This window comes from Trichomycterus rosablanca, chromosome 11 (genome assembly GCF_030014385.1).
Source record: "Trichomycterus rosablanca isolate fTriRos1 chromosome 11, fTriRos1.hap1, whole genome shotgun sequence".
Lineage (NCBI taxonomy): Eukaryota > Metazoa > Chordata > Actinopteri > Siluriformes > Trichomycteridae > Trichomycterus > Trichomycterus rosablanca.
Window position 1 is genome coordinate 28,957,858 of NC_085998.1, and position 6,000 is coordinate 28,963,857.

The following is a 6,000-nucleotide window of genomic DNA, read 5'->3' on the forward strand; positions in this document are numbered from 1 at the left end:
TTGGACAAAATAACTGAAACACCTGGTTTTAGACCACAATAATTTATTAGCATGGTGTAGGGCCTCCTTTTGCGGCCAATACAGTGTCAATTCGTCTTGGAAATGACATATACAAGTCCTGCACAGTGGTCAGAGGGATTTTAAGCCATTCTTCTTGCAGGATAGTGGCCAGGTCACTACGTGATGCTGGTGGAGGAAAACGTTTCCTGACTCGCTTCTCCAAAACACCCCAAAGTGGCTCAATAATATTTAGATCTGGTGACTGTGCAGGCCATGGGAGATGTTCAACTTCACTTTCATGTTCATCAAACCAATCTTTCACCAGTCTTGCTGTGTGTATTGGTGCATTGTCATCCTGATACACGGCACCGCCATTGGATGCACATGGTCCTCCAGAATGGTTCGGTAGTCCTTGGCAGTGACGCGCCCATCTAGCACAAGTATTGGGCCAAGGGAATGCCATGATATGGCAGCCCAAACCATCACTGATCCACCCCCATGCTTCACTCTGGGCATGCAACAGTCTGGGTGGTATGCTTCTTTGGGGCTTCTCCACACCGTAACTCTCCCGGATGTGGGGAAAACAGTAAAGGTGGACTCATCAGAGAACAATACATGTTTCACATTGTCCACAGCCCAAGATTTGCGCTCCTTGCACCATTGAAACCGACGTTTGGCATCGGCACGAGTGACCAAAGGTTTGGCTATAGCAGCCCGGCCGTGTATATCGACCCTGTGGAGCTCCCGATGGACAGTTCTGGTGGAAACAGGAGAGTTGAGGTGCACATTTAATTCTGCCGTGATTTGGGCAGCCGTGGTTTTATGTTTTTTGGATACAATCCGGGTTAGCACCCGAACATCCCTTTCAGACAGCTTCCTCTTGCGTCCACAGTTAATCCTGTTGGATGTGGTTTGTCCTTCTTGGTGGTATGCTGACATTACCCTGGATACCGTGGCTCTTGATACATCACAAAGACTTGCTGTCTTGGTCACAGATGCGCCAGCAAGACGTGCACCAACAATTTGTCCTCTTTTGAACTCTGGTATGTCACCCATAATGTTGTGTGCATTGCAATATTTTGAGCAAAACTGTGCTCTTACCCTGCTAATTGAACCTTCACACTCTGCTCTTACTGGTGCAATGTGCAATTAATGAAGATTGGCCACCAGACTGGTCCAATTTAGCCATGAAACCTCCCACACTAAAATGACAGGTGTTTCAGTTATTTTGTCCAACCCTGTATATATATAACCACTTATCCAATTAGGGTCATGAGGGGGTGATGGAACCTATCCCAGCAAGGCACACACTAAGACCCTGGACAGGGCACCAGTCCATCGCAGGGCACACACACACACACACACACACACACACACACACACACACCTATAAGGCAATTCAGTGTCTCCAATTAATCTAACTGCATGTTTTTGGACTGTGGGAGGATACGGGAGCTCCTAAAGGAAACCCACGCAGGCAAGGGGAGAACATGCAAACTCCGCACAGAAAGGAACCAGACAGCCCGCATATCCCAGCTTGTTTGGAAGCCGGGGTCAGAGCACAGGGGCCTTGCTCAAGGGCCCAAAAGTGGCTGCATAGAGGAGGCTGAATTTGAACCGACGATCTTCCGACTAATAGCCCAAAGCTCTACCCACTAGGCTACCACTGTCATACATCACATTTCCAACCTAAAAAGTGAAGGGGACGTGATCAAAAGATGTTACGTGACCAAAGTGGTGTTGGCCAGGCCTGGAAATTGGTGGTTCTTTGTGTGGTCAAACTAGCCCTATTTAGATGTGCACAGAGAAGTCTTTTTTCTGACTAATTAAGAAATACAGTATGTGTGCAGTACTGTAGCATCACACTAATCTTATAATTAGGGGTCTGTCTCTACAAGGTCTGCTGCACCCCAGTCAGAAGTCAGTACTCAAAGCACAGTCATGCTACTGTCCATGATATACTGATCTACTGTTCATGCGATGTACAATTTTAGAAACGTAAACATGTAACACAGGGTCGGCTGTGTGTGAAGCGATAGTCCTGGTCGCTGGGCGCTACTGACCGCCACACACGATTCACACTGGTTAATATTTTATGCCGTGTGGTTTTAAGCTAACAGGGAGGAAACGGAGCAAGAGTTGGTTATGAATAATTATAGTAGTGGGGGTCGAGTTCAAAAGGCCTACTTTGGTCAAGTGTTTGCAGTTAATGTTAAAGGAAAAGGACATATCCCACCGGCCCCTGAAAGCAGAGTTGGGTGAACGTGCACTTGCTTCAGTACAACTGTTTCAAATCAGAGCTGACAGGCTAACAAGTCACTTAGATTTTACATGGCTGGGCCTTCGTCCCTGTGGTAAAGCGTATTTGAGTGCTTACAAAAACAGTGTCTGAATAAACCAGTTACATAAACTGTCTGTCTTTATACAACCCCAAATCAGAAAAAGTTGGGACAGCATGGAAAAAGCAAATAATAAAAAAAAGTTTCTTACAGAGTTTCAGAGTTTCTTACATTTTATTTGACTTTTATTTCATTACAGACAGGATGAACCTGAGATATTTCATGTTTTATCTGCTCAACTTTATTTCATTTATTAATAAACATCCATTCCTGCATTTCAGGTCTGCAACACATTCCAAAAAACTTTGTACTGTTGCTATTCCTTTTCACCACACTTAAAAGACGTTTTGGCACCAATGATACCAAGTGATTTAGTGTTTCAGCTTTTATTTTGTCCCATTCGTCCTGCAAACACATCTTTCAAAATTCTCTATTGGGGACAGGTCAGGACTGCAGGCAGGCCAGTCCAGTACTCGTACCCTCTTCCTCCGCAGCCATGCCTTTGTAATGTGTGCAGCATGTGGTTTTGCATTGTCTTGTTGAAAAATGCATGGACGTCCCTGGAAAAGACGACGTCTTGAAGGCAGCACGTGTTGCTCTAAGATCTCAATGTACTTTTCTGCATTAATGCTGCCATCACAGAAGTGTAAATGACCTTTACCAGGGGCACTGACACGACCCCATACCATGACAGACCCTGGCTTTTGGACTTGTTCCTGATAACAGTCTGGATGGTCCTTTTCGTCTTTGGTCCGGAGCACACGGCGTCTATTTTTTCCAAAAAAAAGACCTGGAATGCTGATTCATCTGATCACAATACACGTTTCCACTGTGTGATGGTCCATCCTAGATGCCTCCGAGCCCAGAGAAGTCGACGCCGCTTCTGGACATGGTTAACGTAAGGCTTCTTTTTTGCACAGTAAAGTATTAAGTGGCATTTGTGCATGTAACTCTGTATTGTAGTGCTTCACAAAGGTTTACCAAAGTAATCCCTCACCCATGTTGTTATATCAGATATTGTTGAGTGGCGGTTCTTGATGCAGTGTCGTCTGAGGGATCGAAGATCACAGGTGTTCAGCTTAAGCTTGCACCCTTGGCCTTTACGCACTGAAATTCCTTCCGATTCCTTGAATGGTTTAATGATATTATGCACTCTAGAGGGAGAAATATGTAAATCCCTTTCAATCTTTCTTTGAGGTACATTGTTTTTAAACATTTCAATAATTCTCTCACACATTTGTTGACAAACAAAGACTTTCATCAAAGACTTTCCTTTCCTGGATGCTGCAATCATCTGTTTACATCACCTGTTTGGAATCACATCATTATTTAGTGTTTTTCACCTCATTACTAGCCCTAAAGGGAGGCACGGTGGCTAAGTGGGTAGCACTGTCGCCTCACAGCAAAAAGGTTCTGGGTTTGATCGCGGTCCGGGTCCTTTTTGTGTGGAGTTTGCATGTTCTCCCTGTGTCTGTGTGGGTTCTTTCCGGGTGCTCCGGTTTCCTCCCACAGTCCAAAGACATGCAAGTGAGGTTAATTGGAGATACTAAATTTTCCATGACTGTGTTTGATATAACCTTGTGAATTGATGAACCTTGTGTAATGAGTAACTACCGTTCCTGTCATGAATGTAACCAAAGTGTTAAACATGACGTTAAAATCCTAATATACAAACAAAATACTAGCCCTAAATTGCCCCCATCCCAACTTTTTTGGAATGTGTTGCAGGCCTGAAATGCAGGAATGGAGGTATATTAAGAAGTAAAATGTTGATAAAAACAAAACATGAACTTGGATTCAAACTGTCTGCAATCAAATAAAATTCAAAGTAAATGTAAGAAACTCTGTGTTTTTGTTTAATTTGCATTTTCCATACTGTCCCAACTTTTTCTGAAGTTTTTGGATTGCAGTCTCTTCTCTGCTGCCATGGTCGTGCTTGTATTTGCTTCTCCAGTTCAATCAATTTTAAGCGTTTCTGGATCCATTCCATGTTTTGTAGGCAGCTTTGCTCCACCTAATTCAGACTAGCACAGGTGGTTTTAAATTAAGCTAGTTTGGGACTCCATAGTCCAGGTGTTAGTAATCAGTAGTTAATCTGTGTTTCAGAAAGACATGATTTACTATTCCAGACTAAGGCCTACTCCTGGCTTAAGTTAAACCCCAAAAAAACGTGAATTGTGAGTGGGGATCCTTGATGATTGGGCAATTAAGGAAAACTAGCCACATCTTTGACCGCCTCAAATTAGTCAAGTGTGCTTAGCTCAAAATTGTTCCACATTCATACCAAGTTATGCTTCTTAATAACCTGGCAGCCTGACTGTCCACAAATCTCTACAGTCGGGGATACAGATTTGAATACGAAGCGATGCTAATTCACTTGTCCCAAAACCCTTTTATCGGCTTGCCCTCAGCAGGGGTCACTAGCGTATACAAGGCTATAAGAGCCCATCCAGGAGTTCCTAGGGCTGGTTCGAGCATGCGCTCCCCCTCGTAGCTGTCACTCAAGCACCCTCCATGGCTGATTGGATTGTCGTGCCTTTGACCCGCCGCCCCCATCCAGGCTCTTCACTAGACGTGAAGCGGGCTTCATCCGGCGCGAGCTCCGCACCACTATGCCGGGTTTAAGAGAGCCAGGCTCTAACGCGCTCATTGAGATTCAAATTGCTTATTATATAAGCTTTTATATTATAGCAATGTTTCATTTCCACTTCAGACAAGAGGCTATGCAAATACGCTAGGTCAGTGAACGAACTTAAGAGGAGAACGCCGTGCCAGATTTGCGGTATTTTAAAGCTTCTACATAAGCAGGGCCGGTCTTAAAACCTCCCCGAGACTCCTGTAAATAATTCTATTTATTTATATAGACGATGACAAGACCAGTAAATCACCAAACCCCTTCTTTCTTCTCCGGCTGCCTTTAAGTGACACATGGAGAACCTTAGGCTGTCACTGCTGTAATTAAGACACAATTCATCGATTGTTAAAAGTGCACAAATGCAAGCTGGCAGGAAGCCACGAACTAACCCGGAATCTTAATGGCTCTCTTAAAGGACCGTTTAAGCTGAGCGTTGGCTACTAATGGCTTCTATTTATTCATGTTCAGCAGTAATGTAGCACTGACATTGAAGAAAGGATTTACCAATGCTAAATCCTAATCACGATTCCTGTCTGGAACTCAGGTGCACCTGCCACGCCCACCTCTCCAGGAGCACATGTTAGAGCCCCACTGCTAATTAGCCCCAGCTGCACCTCATTTAAGAGGGGAGCTGGGGAACAGGTGATCGGAGACTAATTTATTATTTATTTATTTTTTAACCCCCTTTTCCTCCCACTTTTAGCGCATTAAATTTCTACCCGTCAATCATCCTCTCACTAATGCTGGTCCCTGCTCCTGATTGGGGAGGACGAGGCTGCTCCAAGCCCCCTCCGAAACGTGCACAGCAATCGAACATCTTATCACCTACACTTGATGAGCGCAGTGCGCCACACCCTCTACCGCACTCCTTTCCCATCTTCGTGCAGGCGCCACCAACCAGCCAGCAGAGGTCGTAATCGCACCAGTCTGAAAGAGAGTCCCCATCTGGCTTTAGTCCCGCCCCTTATCTGAACAACAGGCCAATCGTTGTTCATCTGGCCACTCAGCCTCAGCCGGCAAGGCAGA